The sequence below is a fragment of the Caretta caretta genome, chromosome 14 (genome assembly GCF_965140235.1).
Source record: "Caretta caretta isolate rCarCar2 chromosome 14, rCarCar1.hap1, whole genome shotgun sequence".
NCBI classification, from domain to species: Eukaryota; Metazoa; Chordata; order Testudines; family Cheloniidae; genus Caretta; species Caretta caretta.
The window spans coordinates 33,230,196-33,248,005 of NC_134219.1; the positions used below are offsets into that span (position 1 = coordinate 33,230,196).

Here is a 17,810-nt window from a genome sequence, read left to right on the forward strand (position 1 = left end):
GGAATGCTTCCATCAACTTAAGAGAGGCAGTGGGGTGGGGTGGGGGGGGGGGAGAAGGACTGAGAGACTGGGCTCCCCACTCCTCCCTGGCAGAATTTTTTTTAAGTACATCAGAAGCAGGAAGACTTCCAAACAATCGGTGAGGCCACAAGGTAACCGAGGTGCCAAAGGAACACTTTCAGAAGACAAGGCCATTGCAGAGAAGCAAAATATATTCTTTGCATGGGTTTTCATTGCTGTAGCCCATAAGGTCAGTTTGCTAGCTTGCCATATTGCGTAATATGTTTTCTTTTGGTTTGATTCATATTATTTTGTTATCATATCCTATTATTAATTAATCATAGTATTTTCTGGGGTTTTGTTTATGTGGAATTCCAGTTTATGCTATTCATAAGGGTTATTCATGGTTATTCATAATAGTTGGCTGTAATGCAAGTAACCTTCAGGCCTGTATCCTGTACGATTAGCTAGAGTAAGTTAGTATAAGTGTTTGTAAACTTTGGCATAGATAAATGGCATACCAGTTGCCCCCCTTAGCTTTGGGGAACTGAACAAAAAACTTGAATCTGCTAACCTTAAGTCTGGAGCAGACCGGTAACTGCAAGGCACACTGCAGAACATGGAAGTCATGAGTTAGGCCAGGGGTAATGGTTTCGGGAATGAGATAATCGATACTAATACATATGAGTATATGGCATAACATGTTAACCTGTAGAGTAAGTGTACCTGAAGATTTATGGGGTTGAGGAAATAAGATTTAGGCATGGTAGGTTGGGCCTAGATTCTGACAGTGGGCAGTACCGGGACCCTATAAGATGGCAAACAACCATACAAAGGGGTCACATTTTCCTATCTTCTATCAAGCTATCACCTCAGTTTCACAATATATCCTAGCCACTCAACACTTGAACCTAATCCCTACCAATTTGGGAAGCCTGGACCATTAGTTCCTCGGACATGCCAGAGACAAGACTGATCCTCTGTCTCCTACTACCAGGTCTTCAGGGAAGGGTGTGAATATGCTAGCTTTAGTAGTCTTTTAGAATAGAAATGTTACCACCAGGGGTCATAGAATTGTATTACTTCTTTGTGACTCTGTGTTTTGTAGCATTTATACTTCTTTCTTTTATTTTAATAAAGATCTTAACAAGTTGGTATTGTCCTCAGTATAAGTGTCCTTGCCACACACCCGGAAGGTCCTCCCACAATATTGAACTCTCTGTGTTCTCTATCCCTGTAGCCTGAAGTAGGACAAGAACCTAAAGTATCTTCTGATCAGATCAGTGCTGAGCGGTAAACACATTAGCCCATAAAATTCAGGTCAACACTGCAAAGGTGTGGGAGATTCCCACACATCAGCCATTCTTTTTACATGACAAATCTGAGGACCTGTCCCAGATTGAGGGGTCAATAGAGGTGGTTTTGGGGAAAACATACAAAAATACAAAAAATATTCAAAACAATGGGATCTAAATTAGCTGTTACCACTCAAGAAAGAGATCTTGGAGTCCTTGTGGCTAGTTCTCTGAAAATTTCTGCTCAAAGTGTAGTGCAAGTCACAAAATTTAACAGAATATTAGGCACCATTAGGAAAGGGATAGATAATTCCACTATATAAATCAATGGTATGCCCAAACCTTGAATACTGCATGCAGTTCTGGTCACCGTCATCTCAAAAAAAAAAAAAAAAGACAAGAAAAAGAAAAGAATTGGAACGAATACAGAGAAGGGGAAACCAAAATAATTAGGGGTATGGAACAGCTTCCATAAGACTGGGACTGTTCATTTTAGAAAAGAGACAACTGAGGGGAGATATGATAGAGGTCTATAAAACTATGACTTGTATGGAGAAAATTACTAAGGAAGGGTTATTTACCCCTTAATCTAACAAACAAACCAGGCGTTACCCAGTGAAATTAATAGGCAGCAGGTTTAAAACTAACATAAGGAAATACTTCTTTCACACACTGCACAGTCAATCTTTGGAAGTCATTGCCAGGGGAGATTGTTAAGGCCAAAAGCATAATTGGTTCAAATAATAAGAATTAGACAAGTTCATGGAGGACAGGTCCATCATTGGCTATGAACCAAGTTGGTCAGGGACTCAACCCCATGCTCTTGGTGTCCTTAAATCTCTGACCGCCAGAAGCTGGGATCAGACAACAGGATGGCTCCTACTCAAGCTGCTGCTCCTTAGTGCTTCTTCAGTGGAGACTCTCCCCCACTCTGGATCCTCAGTCCCAGTCCATCTCCAGGCCATCTGCCTGGGGGTTGGCCTTTCCTAAGACCTGCCTGGCTCCCTGCTTTCAGTGCTGGTGCCCAGGGCCACAACTCCCAAAGGTAGGAAATGCTGGAGGGAAGAAGGTGGTGGAACCTCAATCTGCCTCCTCATCTGGCTGCCTCGTGGTGCAGTCTGTGAGTACATGGGCACTTGCTCAGCTCCCCTCTTTGCCCCCACCCCCTACGTTCAAGTCGGGATGCCCAATCTGTGAGTCATGTTGCACACTATGTCATGTCACAGTAAATCCTAGCAGGTCTGACAAATTCACCACACCCAACGCACTGTTGTCAAATGTTTATCCAAACATTGTCTTCTAAGGTGCTTTATAAAAACTGGTGACATGCTGGTCATTGCTTGCTGAATGTACATGTTCTGTATGAAGAGTTTTGTGTGTGCTGGAAATATGTTGTTGTGGAGGTAGTTGATAAACAAGCCTGCCCCAGACAAAGGAAGGTGGATTTACCTGCCTGCCTGGATCAAGCTAACAGGTGGATGAGAAAATAACATCACCTGATTACAAGCAAAGGCTAATAAAAGTACATTCACATCTAAAGGTAAACAAAGTGATCAAGCCAATCAGAAAAGCAAAGTGACCAGAGGACAAAGAAGGGTCTTGGCGCCCGTAGCCTAAAGACGCAGCAGCAGGGCAGAGGAACTTTACCTTGGTTAGTTTTCAAAGAATAGATTTTGAATGTTTTCTGTACTTTAAAATAGAGAAAAGGTGACAGCTTCATTGTTCAACACTTAAGGGACAAAGAGGCCCATGCTCTTGTGAAAGGTGGATCCCCCAGCCACATGGGTTGAGGACTCTAAGTACAGCTTTTTGGAGAGAAATTGCCTGAAGCCTTGTTTGTGACTTGTTCAGTTCCAGCCACTATAAAGCATGCTTTATTTTGTTTTATTTGTAGCAATTTTCTTCTCTATTGTCCATGTTTAGCACAATTTAAATCTCTGTTCTTTCTTAATAAACTTATTTTTGGTGATGCTATCAAATCCTGTCAGTGCGTTACACTAAAGTGAGGTGGGTGTCCTCATATGAGCCAGCAGGCTAGTGTGTGTTCTGTCTGTCTGGAGACGGGGGACTTGGTATTTCTGTGAGCATGTAGTGATGGGGCTGGACTCTGCAGAAGAATGCTCTGCCAGGGAAAATTGAGATTCACTCTGAGACCTTTTCCACTGGACTATCCACTGGGACTATCACTTGGGAAACAAAGGCAGAACACTTGGGACTTAACCCCAGCTGCCATGGGAATCTTCCCCCTGCCTGTGTTCCCAATGAAAAAGGGGGAAGGAAAGGGCCACTCGCACAATTTTCCCCCCCTCCCCCCCAGTGGGGGAAGTTTTGGACATGAAGTTTTAATGGTTCTATCGCCCACTGAGTGGGCACTTGGCCTTAGAAAATTACTGAAGTATAAATGGAAAAGTTGATTAAAATTGATCATTTCAATTGTGGTGTTGGACTTGGTGATTTAATTGCCTTGATTTTATTCAGTCCATCCTGTTTCTCTCCCCCCGCACACCAACTCCCCACTCCTGTTAGGATTCTCGACTTGCTCTTGATTGCAGGAGGTATGTGTGGGGAGGGAGGGTTTTTTCCTCCTGTCAACCCCAGCTGGGTGCCTGTCACAGGTGGGTGGTGCCCGGTGGGTGGGGTCCGTCACAGATCAGGTCTCTGAAGCCCTGGGGGGTGGAGGGGCTGATGGCGTTTAAGGGGGTTTTATCATCATGGCACCGCCTCTGGCAGGGGGTTGGGCTGCTGAGCAGGGAACGAGAAACCACAAATCATAGAATAGAATATCAGGGTTGGAAGGGACCTCAGGAGGTCATCTAGTCCAACCTCCTGCTCAAAGCAGGACCAATCCCCAAATTTTTGCCCCAATCCCTAAATGGCCCCCTCAAGGATTGAACTCACAACCCTGGGTTTAGCAGGCCAAGGCTCAAACCACTGAGCTATCCCTCCCCTGTGCCCATGCTCTGAGTGTCCATAAACATCTGACTGCCAGAAGCTGGGTATGAATGGGATGGATCACTCGATACTGACTCTGTTCTGTTCATTCCCTCGGAAGCACCTATTGCTGGCCAGTATCGGAGGACAGGACACTGGGCTAGATGGACCATTGGTCTGACCCAGTGTTGCCAGTCTTATGTACTTACAGCTGAATCGTATTTTTAAAAGAGCCCTTTGCGATTGATGGGAAGCTGGAAAATGTGCCCAGAGGAGGCTTAGAAAACAAATCAGTTGATGACCTGTTGTTTGATCCCAGCCAGATATTTTCACATATTCCAGCAAGGATGCCCTGGTGTCGGCAGCAGTCTGTCTTTGTGATTGCATCATGAGCCCGTCTGTTAGCCGGCCTGTTTGGGGTCTGTCCACACTGCAGCTGGCACCATGCCCTTGCAGAGAAACTAAATGAATTCTTTGCAGCAGTCTTCGTGGCTGAGCGTGTGAGGGAGATTCCCAAAGCTGAGCCGTCCTTTTTAGGTGACAAATCTGAGGAACTGTCCCAGATGGAGGTGTCATTAGAGGAGGTTTTGGAACAAATTGAGAAACTAAACAGTAACAAGTCACCAGGACCAGGAACTCAAATGTGAAATTGCAGGACTACTCACTGTAGTCTGTAACCTATCATTTAAATCCGCTTCTGTACCCGATGACTGGAGGATAGCTAATGTGACGCCAATTTACCGGAACTGGGTAAACAGGCATCTCAGTGGGGCGTTAACCCTGAAATCTGCCACCCTGTGGGCGCCCGCCCCAGCAGAAGGCTCTGGGTGCATCATTGCCATCTCCTCAGAGAGCTCGTCTGGGGTGATGCTGGTGGGGGAGCCACCCACAGCCATCTGCTCAGGTGGCTGTGAGCTGGGTTCTCCCTTCTCTGGGACAGATCTCACCCCGAGCCAGAGGCTGGTGGCCTGAGGGCAGGGAGATCCCGGCCTGCCCAAAGAATAGTGCTGGACCTCCTCCCAGCCCAGCACATGACAGCTGTGAGTAGCCAGGATGGGACCATGGGGGAGGATTTGCCTGTGGGCCTGGATCCCACCCTGTTCCCAGGTGGGAAGCGCTGGCCTCCAGCTCTGACAGGAAGCTCTGTGTGAGTGGCTGGGGTCACCCCATGGCTGCTGGGTTTGTGCTGCTGGCATTTCACTCCAGCCGCCCCCTGCAATACAGCCTGTCCTGACAGGCCTCTGGCCTGAGAGCTGATGTAAACTGTCCAGGGAGCCCTGGACCCAGCTCTTCTGTGTGGCGTTACTGCTGCTCCTCGCCACGCTGAGAGTCACCTGGAACCTGCGCCCAGGGCAGTTTGGGTGGGTTGGGCCTGCAGGGGCCCATCCAGACCCAGCTGGGCCGGGGTGGGGGGGAGCGGGGGAGAGAGTAGGAACTGGGTTAATACCCACCTGGCATAAATGCTCCATGGAGGTCAGTTGATCTTCGAACCTTTCCTGGCCTTGCTGCCCCACTGCCCCCTTTCTAGCTGGGGCCTGTGGCAGGTGCAGGAAGGGGAATCGTGAGGGGCTGTGAGTGCAGCAGCTCCCTGCACTGTGCGAGAGCGTCTCTCCCTGCCTGTGACTGATGGGAAATGTCCAACTCCTACCTGACACCAGCTCCCTGGCTTCTGTCTTGCAGGTTTGTGATAAGAGGAGGAGGAGACTGCGCGTATCTGAACGATCTGAGTGCGGTCAGCAGCTTGCGATGCACCAGTGAGAGACCCTGGATCTGCACCAAACCCGATGCATTTACACAGGCACAGGAGGCTGCCGTGGACGGAGGCTGGTAACAAGAGTATTATGGAATCTAGCCCTGGAAAAGCCGGACTGTGATTTCTTGTGACCATCACATCTGAGCAATTCCGGGATATCGGGCAATGCTCTGCGCATCACTGGGCAGAGCACTGTGGACTCAGGTGAAACCCAGAGATGCTATTTGCACATCTTGTCCCCCCACCCGCCCCCCCGCGCCGTCTCTTTTTCCGCCAGTGGAACGGCTCAAATCCAGCCTTTCCTACCCCTCCTCAGCTGCACCAGGAGCTCTGCCGAACTGAGCCAAGGCACCAGCCTCAGCTTTCGCTGCCCTGACATTCCCGCACAGATCAGGCTGGCTCACCTGTGTGTTAAAATAGGTATTAGCATTATAAGACTGCGTTCAGCCTTTATTGAATGCTTGTGAGCTGCTGCAGCATTAATCTCATTTCTTCTGACCTCTGTATCCCACATTGTAAGGTAATATTGGAGCGTTTGTTTTGGGAGCCTCTGTGACTGTGTAAATCACCAGACAGGAGAGTGAATTGAGGCATTTAGGAGTGTGAAGTGCTGATCTCCAGCAGCTCAGAGCACAAGGGAGGAGGTGGGATACAAGAAGGAACTGAATCTAGCTCGTTGATGCTGGGGGGCAGGGTTTTCTAGGCATAAGCAAGAGTTCCCCAGCTGCTTAGCCTGGGTTAGCCCTAAAGGACAGAGTTTATAATGGACCAGTGATACACAGACTGCGGCTCACGAGCTGCAAGTGACTCTTTAATGTGTCTCCTGCCGCTCTTTGTAGCACATGATATTAAAACACTGATTTCATTGTTAACCAGTCAGGATGCTTTTACTGTGTTATTAGCCACGAAGTTATTTGCTGCGAGCATTTATATAAAAATCTAAATATTTCCCCTGCCCTTCTGTTTAAATAGGAGAAGTACTATAGTACTTCTCTCTCAGTACGCCACTCTCTCAGGACACTGCAGACAGCGCTATTGCACGGCCTTGGCTCCAGTTCCCTCCTTGCAGGAGAGAGGAGCTGAGCCTGCCCAGAGATGGAGTTTGGGGGAAAGACGTATGTGACCCAGGGACCCCTTGGTGCCAAGTGGCAGGCAGCACAGAAGGTTTTACAGGAATCTGCTGGGTCTGATCTTTACATCAGTCATTTTAAACCTTTCCAGATGACTGTACCTCTTTCAGGAGTCTGATTTGTCACCTTACTTAAAAAGTGAAATTCCAGTTAAAAACTACTCTCTTACAAAATCAGACATAAAAAATACAGAAGCATTACAGACATTATTACTGAGAAAAGAAAAGGAGGACTTTTGGCACCTTAGAGACTAACCAATTTATTTGAGCATAAGCTTTCATAGGCTACAGCTCACTTCATCGGATGCATAAAAGTGGAAAATGCAGTGAGGATGTTTTTATACACATAGATCATGAAAAAATGGGTGTTTATCACTTCAAAAGGTTTTCTCTCCCCCAACCCCACTCTCCTGCTGGCGATAGCTTATCTAAAGTGATCACTCTCCTTACATTGTGTATGATAATCAAGGTGGGCCATTTCCAGCACAAATCCAGGGTTTAACAAGAACGTCTGAGGAACAGAGGTGGGGGGTGGGAGCAGAGAAAACCTTTTGAAGTGATAAACCCCCATTTTTTCATGATCTGTGTGTATAAAAATATCCTCACTGCATTTTCCACTTTTATGCATCCTATGAAGTGAGCTGTAGCCCACAAAAGCTTATGTTCAAATAATATTTGGTTAGTCTCTAAAGTGCCACAAGTCCTCCTTTTCTTTTTGCGAATACAGACTAACACAGCTGCTACTCTGAATCATGTCTTTATTACTGAAAAATGGCTGACGTTCTCATTGTTACCATATAATAAAATAAATCAATGGAAATATAAATATTGTACTTCCATTTCAGTGTATAGGATATAGAGCAGTGTAAACAAGTCACTATCTGAAATTTTAGTTTCTACTGACTTCGCTCGTGCTTTTTGTGTAGCCTGTTTTAAAACTAGGTAAATATCTGGATGAGTTGATGTATCCCCTAGAAGACCTCTGCATATCGCCAGGAGTACATGTACCCCTGGTTGAGAACCAGTGGTCTACAGAATAGTTCACCAAAGGGGGCATGTGAGGTCTGTATCAAGGGCCAGTAGCCCAGTGGTCACCAAAATCGGAGCAAGACCTCTGTACAGATACTATATAAGGAGCTGTGTCTCGAGACTGACAATGATGCCTTTAAGGTCCTGGAGTTAAGGCAGGTCACGGGAGGTGATGTACCCCAGATGCTCCTTTCAGACGGGAGGCAACTGAGGTTCCCTCCCTGTCTGGCCATCTGTGTATTGTGAGCCTGCCGTAGGATGTCTCTTTGCGCACTGAGCCAGGTGCAAAATTAGAGTGCAAAATCCACAAAAAAGGGAAATCTACAGGAAGAAACTTACAGCAGGGGGCTGTGTGTGTGCCCATCTGTCGTGTTTAAGCATAAAGACAAAGGATCGGTCTGATCTCTCTCCATGTGCAGAGACATACTGGATCCTTCCCCTTGGAGACAAACTGACAGTATGCATGTCTCATGAAAGAAGGGTCCGAGCCTGCCTGGCTGTGAAGTGCTGCAAGGATTTCGGGTGAGCTGTACTTGGTTAGACAGGAGAATACCTTGTTAGTTCGGTCGCGGCTCTAGAACGTATGTTGTGACTTTGTTATATGTAACCATTTGTTTCCAACACTTTCACTCGACTCTTGGCTTTGTTGAACTGAGGTGTGATTTCACTGTGAGCCTAGGACAGTGCTGTGTGTTAAGTGGAGCAGTGATCTGAGCTGGACCTGGTAAGCTGGGGCCGAGGATGTTACTGTTCCTTTGGAAATAGTGAATCTGTGAATCCTGCCAGTGCCCAGGGGACCAGGGACTGGACGCTCCAGACAGATGCTCAGAGGGCTTGAGGGCAGAGTGGGCCTATTGCTACCCTGCAGTGACGGCAGGCCCAGCAGCGAGTGCATGTGGCCAGTGGAGTTGGGGAGCTGACCCCTGGCAGGCACAGAGAAGGCTCCCTCAGGCAAAGGGCAGGTGGTGGCGAGGTGCCTCCCAGCCCTGGGTACCCTGGGAAGCATTGCAGGGTATTAACTTACTGCAGGTTTGGGGCAGTTAAAAATTACACCCCAAGGCCCCAGCCCAGTGAGGAGGACCGAGGAGAGGAACTGTGACTGCGTGGGGCACCTGAGTCCCAGCCCCGCCCAGAGTTCTGCTCTGCCTAAAGCCCCAGTCCCGCCCCGTGAGTAGGGCTTTACCAAATTCATGACCATGAAAAATGCATCACAGACTGTGAAATCTGGCTGGGGGGGGAAGGGGGGGGAATATGTCCCAGTACTGCCCCCCTTACGTCTACGCTGCCTTCAGAGCTGGTCGGCCAGAGAGCAGCAGCTGCTGGGGGGGGGGGGGCAACCTTATGGGTGGGTGATGCAGGCAACTGCCCCGAGCGCGGTGGTCAGGAGGGAACCCCGCCACCCGCCAGCTCCAGGCCCTTTTAACCTCTGAGTGCTGGACCCTGGAACGGGGGAGGGGCAGGGCTGGGAGCGTCCCGGGCAGTGGCTCCTACCGTGTGCCAGGCTCTAGCTGCAAGTTCGGGCTGGGCTGGGGAGGAACTGGACCTCGTCCCCTGCATGGACTGCTCCCAGGGCCAGATCAGAGCCACCGCCAGGAACCTCCCCCAGCAGCAGAAAGCTCTGTGGCTGCTGGCCGGGAGCCCAGCTCTGAAGGTAGCACCACTGCCAGGATCAGTGCCGAAGTCAGGGTCACAATACCGTGACACCCCTCCCCCAATAGCCCTGAGACCCCCCCATGACCCTCTTCTGGGATGGGATCCACACAGTTACAACAGGGTGATATTTCAGATTGAAATAGCTAAAACTGTGAAATTTAAAGGACTTTTAAAAATCTCATGACCATGACATTTACCAAACTGGATGGGTGAATTTGGTAGGGCCCTACCCAGGAGACTAAACAGGGGGTACTTCACATTACAGCTACACAAATGTGGATCCTCAGTTGCACTGTTTATATCAGGGCCGCTTCTTTCTGGCAGATCCATTTGAGCTCCGCGGCACACGTCTCAGACAGAACCTGGCTGCCTTTTATCCACCCGCAGTTGTTCCCATCAGCAGAGCCTGAGAAGCTGCAGAGTGAGAAAGAGTCCGTGTCACTGTGGGTCCCTGTAAAAAGGAAAGGCCCAGGGGTGAGTCTTTCCTCCCCCTCCCCGTAATGGGAAGCTGGGCTCTGGTGTTGTCCTTCATCTCTAACTTCCCTGCGGAGCGTCAGTCGAGAAGACGTCCCAGGCTGTGAGTGAGTTAGGGCAGTGGCTCTCAACCTTTCCAGACCACTGCACCCCTTTCAGGAGTCTGATTTGTCTTGCGTACCCCAAGTTTCTCCTGACTTAAAAACGACTTGCTTAGAAAATCCGACATGAAAATACAAATGTTGCCACAGCCACTATTGCTGAAAAATTGCTGACTCTCATTTGTACCAAATAATTATAAAATAAACCCATTGGAAATAAGTATTGTACTTGCATGTCCGTGTGTGGCGTACAGAACAGTATAAACAAGTCAGTGTCTGTCTGAAATTTTAGTTTGCACTGACTTCACTAGTGCTTTTTATGTAGCCCGTTGTAAAACTAGGCCAATATCTAGATGAGTTGACCTACTCCTCGGAAGAGCTCTGTGTGCCCCAGGCATACATGTACCCCTGCTTGAGACCCACAGAGTTGGGGATCTGGAGCAAGGACCATACGAGGCTGAATCCCATGGGGTGGGTGACCTGGTACTTGTTCATTGGAAGCGCCACCTTGATCTCCTGCATCTCAGCTTTCCTTTAAAAACGAAGTCTGATGGGTGAGAGGAAACCTGCACCGTTCGACCTGGGTAACGGAAGAGCTGCAGGGAGCTGAGGACTTGTCCTGATTGGGGCTGGATACCCAAAGGGACTTAAGAGGCTAATGGCCACTTCAGGCACCTCTGTCTCTTGGAGTGCGAAGTTCCTTGGAGAATTCCACTGGGTGGGAGACTCAGCTGTGAAGGGAGGGGGCGGGCAGGAGCATCTCGTCTTCATCTTCTGGGAGCCTCATGGCAGCAGTGGGATGATTTAACGGACTCCCTTAGTCATGGGGCCTTTCTCTCTCTCTTTTGTTTCAGAGCCAGCATCCTGGAATCGTCTCCTGGGGCGTGGAGTGGTGGCAGTGGTGGGGGTGCTAGTCTCACTATACGAATGTGGGTTTTGGAAAGGTAGCGGGAAAGTGTTTGCCTACTCATGACTCGTCTTCAGGAAGCTGCTGACTCATCCCTCCCAGCAGCCTGGAAGTCCGCAGGATTCACAGGAATCTGAGCTCCCCGCAGTGCGTGACAGGGATGGGGACCAGGCCCAGGGAACCAGAAACAGGAATCGAGACCCAGCCCTGGAGAATGAGGAAGGAGACCTGCTCATGGAGGACAGACGCTTGACCCAGGAACCCAGAGGAAGGGATCCATTTGGTGGGGACACGGGTGTGGCCCAGGAAACTGGAGTAGCATTGCCAATCCTCCGGGGTGACCGGGAGTCTGCAGTAATTAAAGATTAATTGTCATGTGATAAAATCTTCAGGAATATGTCCAATTAAAATTGGCAACCCTAAACCGGAGTGGGGGGAGGGACCCATTAAATGGAGACAGACTTGGGCTGGGGAACCAGCTAGAAGAGCTGATCCCTCTTACGATGCCCCTCAACGGTGGGGACTAGACTAGGCGAAACTTTTCATCTAAACCTATTTTAGATTCAGCAGTTTGCGAATTCATATCCGGTCTGCTGAATTGTTCACGTCCAGACCCTCCCCCGAGTTCTTAAAAAGTCGAAGCATTTAGTTTAGACACTTTCCAAACAATCCATTTTTATTTTTCAGTTTGAAACAATTTTTTGTTAAAAAATGTCCTTCAGTTTTATTTTAAAAATTCAAAAAGTTACAACCCTTGAAATGTTCCTGTGTTTTTTTTTTTTGTTTGTTTTTTAAAGCTTTTTGGTTCATCAAAAATTTGGAAAATAATTAGTTTTTTTCAACCTGAAACCAGTTTTTTTCCATCTCTTTTTTTGGAATTGTCAGCGACCAAAAAATTCTGTTTGCCCAGCTCTTGGGGTGGGGATTTTAGTGGTTATATTGTGGGTCTCTGAGTCTCCTTGTTGCTCAAAGTTTTCTTACTGTAACAAATTTATTTGAGATGAGGGCAAGATGGGCAAAAGCTTCCTAAAAGTGTCGGAGGGCTGCTGGCACCCAAACTGTGGCCCAGCCCCTGTGCCACCCCTTCTCCTCGAAGTCCGGCCCCCTCAAAACTTCCCTTTCCGAGGCCCACCCTCATGCCACCTTTCTCCCTGAGCTCCCACTTCACACTGCCCCTTGCCCCCAAAACACCGCCCCCCTCCCGCTCCCTTCTCTCCCCCCTCATCCAGTCGCTCACACTTATGGCCAGGAAAAACTGGTGGGCCCTGGTCTCCCCTGTTCCAGCACCCCTGGATGAGAGTGGGAGAGGATGAAGAACTCCTTTCAAATATAACTCCCCCCCCCCCACCTCAAAAAAGCACAATTTGCCAGCAACAACAAAACGGGCCAGTCACGCTGTGTTGTGTGTTACATTCCCGTCCTGGGGCGGTTCATGTCTTTGAGAATGTGAACCCTGCAGGCCTGGGTGTTTTTCTGCGTAATGTGACCTCAGTGCTCCTGATGAGAGCCATTGTTTGTAAATGTTTCAGTAGCAGACATATTTATCATTCATGGACAGACAGACATTTATTCATAATTAGAACTGGTCAAAAATAGCAGGGGTGGGGAGGGTCATGAAAATTAAAGAAGAAACCAATTCCCCCCCGCCCCATATTCTTCAAACTTATTTGCAAATGTTTTTAATGATCAAAGTTTTGTTTAGTTTTGGTGGGAAAACCTCCACGTTCTCTCTCAAGTGGGCAGGGAAATCCAAAATGTTTTTTTTAAAAAGGGAACTCTTTTCAAATGATCAATGTAATCCAAAGTGGCATTTTTAGTTCAAAGGTTGCATTGTCAGTGTAAAATCGTTTTGAACCAGCTCTATTACTGTATAACAAGATGAGTTTATTTTTCATGATGCATTGTTTGGGCCACGTTCCAAGTGGTATTTCAGTTTTTGCACAGCTCTTCTCTTCTTGCGTCTGCTCCTCTCATAAGCTGTGGCCTTAATCTTGGCCCTGGAAACACTTACGTGCATGTTTCACTTTAATTACTGCTGTGAATACTTCCATTTCAATGGGACAACTCTGAGGTCGGGTTTGCGCTACAGCCCTATATCAGTGTAACTACGTCATTTATTTAATTTTCTTTCTTTTATTTGTGAAAGTTATTGAGAGGTGAAAGCAGGTAAAATACATGAACAGGTTCGGACAGTCCAAGTTTATCAGTGCAAAGTGACAGCAGAGATGAGGTATCTGCTAGTTTTCCATAAGTCTCTCAGGGTTTCCCAGGATAACTTTGGGGATCTCTGTCTTGCATCGGAAATGTTCCCTGAAAGTGTCCAAACAGCTCAGAGATGCAGAACCATTTCCTGGATCCATTCTTAAAGCTGTCTTCCCCAGAAAGCAGTCTGGCAAGTGTTCCTGTCAGCTCTTTGCTAAGTTATCTGCCAAAACACTAGAGTTTTCAGGTGCCAAAGTAGCCCTTTGAATCATGGTGAAATTATCCTCCCAGCCACCACCAAAATTTGAAATGGTGCCCCTGAGTGCACAGTACCCTACTGTGCTCCCCTGTAGGAGCTGCATTAACAGGCAACTCTGCAAGTTCTCTGCATGCCTCTGCAAGAGACCCCCACGCCTCTCCATTTCCTTGGCCACATGTATCCTGTCCCCATGTCGGCGGCTCATCCAGAAAAAGGGGGAAAGAGCTCATCACTGCAAACACCTGAGGGATGTGTTGGGGTGAGCTCAGCTGGTCAAAACAGGCAATAGGGACAGAATCGGAGACTTGAAGCTCCTCAAGTGACCTCTGACCTTTCCAGACCTGCCCTTCAATCAGACACAGCCATTGTCAAGTTTAATGTGATAGTAACTAGACCCATTTTAAACCCTTCACCACACAAGACAAAGCCCGTAGGATTCATCATGAACTATTTATTTCTCCTTCCCTGGATTCCTGCAGACACCTTGGAGCTTTCCCTCCTCTCTCCCAGGCTGGGCTCACTTGATTGCAGGAGCTCAGCAGAGGGTCCAGCTTTGCTCTTTCGCTTCCATTCTTCACGCCTTTGGGTGGCTGCATTTGCAACTGAGCAGCCTGATGGAAACACTGAGTCCTCTGTCTCGGCAGGCAGGCCCAGCCGCCAAAGCCAAAGACTCCCTGAGAACAGGGGGAGGTTCGCCTGAACTCTCAGGAGTGGAGGCTTGGCCCATAGGGCAGGGTTACCATATTTGAACTTTCAAAAAAGAGGACACTCCGGGGGGTGGGGGGAGTTGTAGCCCTGCCCCCTATCTACTCCCTCCCACTTCCTGCCCCCTGACTGCCCCCACAGAACTGCCAACCCATCCAACCCCCGCAGCTCCTTGTCCCCTGATCGCCCCCCCCCAGGACCCCGCCCTCTATCTAAGCCTTCCTTCTCCCTGTCTCCAACTGCCCCCTCCTTAGACCCCCCCACCCTAACTGCCCCCTAGAACTCCACCCCCTACCTGTCCCCTGACTGCCCCGCCCCCTATCCGCACCCCTGCCCCCTGACAGACCCCTAGGTCTCCCACACCTATCCAACCACTCCCTGTCCCCTGACTGCCCCCGCAGAACCCCCGACCCATCTAACCCTCCTGCTCATTGTTTTGTATCCCCGACCCCTCTCCATATGCCCACCCCCTGACAGGCTCCCCCCAGAACCCCTGACCCATCCAACACCTCCTGCTCCCTGTCCCCTGACTGCCCCTTGGGACCCCATGCCCTTCTCCAGCCCCCCGGCCCCCTTACCCTGCTGCTCAGAGCAGTGTGTTTGGGGTGCGGAGCCAGACACAGTGCCGCGCTCCCCCGCAGAGCGCGCAGCTCCCCACCCCCTGCCCCCAGAGTGCTGCATTGGGAGGGAAATCCCGGCCCTTTGGAGAGTTTTACAAATTCCTCCCGGAGGGCGATTTAAAACCCCAAAAGCTGGACATGTCCAGGAAAATCAGGACGCATGGTAACCTGACCACAGGGACTCCAGGATTTGCAGCTGCTGCCAACTCTATGGTGAATCCTCCAACTCATCACCAACCAGCTCTTCCCCATTCTGCCAGCCGGCCCCACGGTCTGATCGTGCAGGAGAACAGAAACCCTTTGGGACAGCAGGAGAGTCTCCTCAATGCCGCACTCTTTGCATGGCTTCCCGCGGTCACCGGGAAACACAACTACCCTGCCCCAGGAGTCTCTCAAGGAGCTGCCGGCGCAGTCACTGGGCACCCACTCGTAATGGTCTCGGGCAGTGGCATTGCAGAGGGAGCTGAGCAGACCGTCCCTTCTGTGACTTCCTGAATTGCTGCCAGGACTGATTCTCCTCTGCGCTAGGGAGAGTCCCAGAGGAAAAGCAGCTGTGGTGGGGGAGAGGGCAAGACAAGCTCTCCCCCTGAGCCCTTGACTAGCAGGCAAGCAGGACTCAGGGAGCCAAGGGATCAGTGTGTCTTGCTGGGAGAGCAGAGCTGGAGAGCAGAAAAGGGCACTGGAGGAATTGTAGAAAAGTCAGTGTCATGGCCGAGTCATGGGCAGCCAGATATAGTGGTCAGAGGCAGAGTCCACACTCATGAGACAGGAGTCGAGAGTCAGCTGGGTCAGGACACTGGAAGAGCAGAAGCAAAAGACCAAATTGTGTTCAGCACCTCAAGTCAGATGAGTCACCCCGAGTCCGGATGCCAGGAAATCAAGCCTGGGGAGTGGGAGCAGGACAGCTAACACACGGTCCAGAGGGGGCGGGTGGGAGCTCGGGTGTATAGACAGCTTCTTCTTCCTGCTGCTGGTTTAAGGAGGTCCTGGGGGCCGATTAGCTGCTCTGGGACTCTGCCAACAGAGCCTCAAACTGGGTCTGGACTTCATCAGTCCTAGGTAAGCAGTTTTTTGTAGGCTTCCAGGTGGCGTGATGGAGGGTGGCTGCTCCCAGGAACCCTGCAGACCCGGGTTAATGACCCATGGGTCATGACAGTGACTGATCTCTCCCCGCTCAAACCTCCTGCACGAAACAGTCTCCAGGGTCCCGGACGCATCCCCTGAGAATAAAAAAACACAGTCATGAGGACAAATAGGCTATGGAACAGGAGCCCCCTCTTCGTTGCAACAACCCCAAGTGCCCAGAAGAGTGGACGGTTCTTACCTCCAGGACATGCCTGGGATCTTCCATCTAAGCCTCACTGGGACCCCTGTTGCTTGGTCTGACAGGATGAGATCATCTGTCCCCACTGCTCCCTGTGCTGGGCTGGCTGCAACACACATCTGTGTAAGAGGCTGGGCCAGAGAGATGTTATAGTCAGGGTCCAGGCAGCCCAGAAGGAGAACAGAGGGTCTGAAACCAGAAGACGAAGCAATCAAAACAGCGTATTCGACAGAGTGGTTTTGTACCCTACAGGGACATCAAAGAAGGTCTGTTAGGAAAGCTGAGATGTTAGTCTGGAAACTGCTAAGGCAAAGATTGTGACTTGTTAAGGTTCAGTTTAAGTCACTACAAAGTGTGTTGTGTTTTGTTTGTCTGTTTGAAATTTGTCTCTTTCTCAGCTTAGTTTCACTTAAATCTCTTCTTTGTTACTGTGCTTCCCAAAGCACCTCAGCATTGTGTGTTCGAGTGAAGTGTGAGTCTCCAGCCTACCCAAAAGGCTGAGCTGTGCCCTGTCTCTCTGAAGGTAGCGAAAAATTTCTGAGCGGTGCTGGGCCCAGAGTCCAAGGGCAGTTCACTAGACATCTCCTGTGAAGCCCAAAGGAGCAGGAGAGATTCAGGCCCCACTGATCCATGGGAACTTCCCACAGAAGAGGCTACACAGGGCTCCAGACACAGCCAGCAGGATCCCTCCCACAAGCTGGGCCGTGTCCTTCCCCTGCCAGCCCCACAGCTTCCTCCCCACCCCAGCCTCAGGGACCCCTCCCACCGCCCTGCTCTCCCCACCCACTCTCCAATACCAGGCTGTTTCCAGAATGGAAGCAGGTGCGTACCAGAGTTCACTCACCGCTAGATGCCGGCCAGGCCTCGTGTCACCGCTTTATAGCTGGGCTAGCAACCCCGCTGATACTCACTCTTGCAGTTTGTTGGCTGGGAACTCAGCCCTCCAACCAGGTGACTGGCCTTTACTCCACTCCTTCCTGGGTCGTGCTCCTTCCAAACAAAGACCAAAAATGTCTTGAACAGAAACAAGGTCTTCCACCCTCGTGGGGAGTTCTGCCTCAGCCTGATTTCGGCTCGGCCTGCCCTTCTTGGGTTTCTATGGTCTTCTGTGTCCCCTTCCTTAGGGACGGTGAGAGAACCCAGTCCTACCCTGGACTCCAAATCCGGTCCAGCCTGGCTGACAGCTTTGCTGAGGGGATGGTGAAACCCCATTGCTGATCAGAAGGAGGTCAGAGTCTGTTCTCTAGGAGCTGAAGGTCCGTTTGTCCTGCTGCGGGAAGTGGAGCTGGAGAGCGGAGATGTTAGGTGAAAGAGACTGCATGATTGAGTTGGAGACTGAGGGATGGGAGCCTCCTCCCAGAAACGCTCCCAGGAGAACAGGTTTGAGGAGTTCTCTGGGGAGCCTCCTGCTAGGAAAAAAACAAGGGT

General features: G+C 49.8%; 1 long non-coding RNA gene across 1 annotated transcript; it reads left to right on the forward strand.

Annotated features, from left to right (window-relative positions):
* The first annotated feature begins 5,677 nt into the window (after positions 1-5,677).
* LOC142068908 (uncharacterized) lies at positions 5,678-12,009 on the forward strand. The gene is made up of 3 exons (XR_012664800.1): positions 5,678-6,183; positions 10,115-10,264; positions 11,220-12,009. It is a non-coding gene; the product is annotated as an uncharacterized LOC142068908 (long non-coding RNA).
* Positions 12,010-17,810: the final 5,801 nt, after the last annotated feature.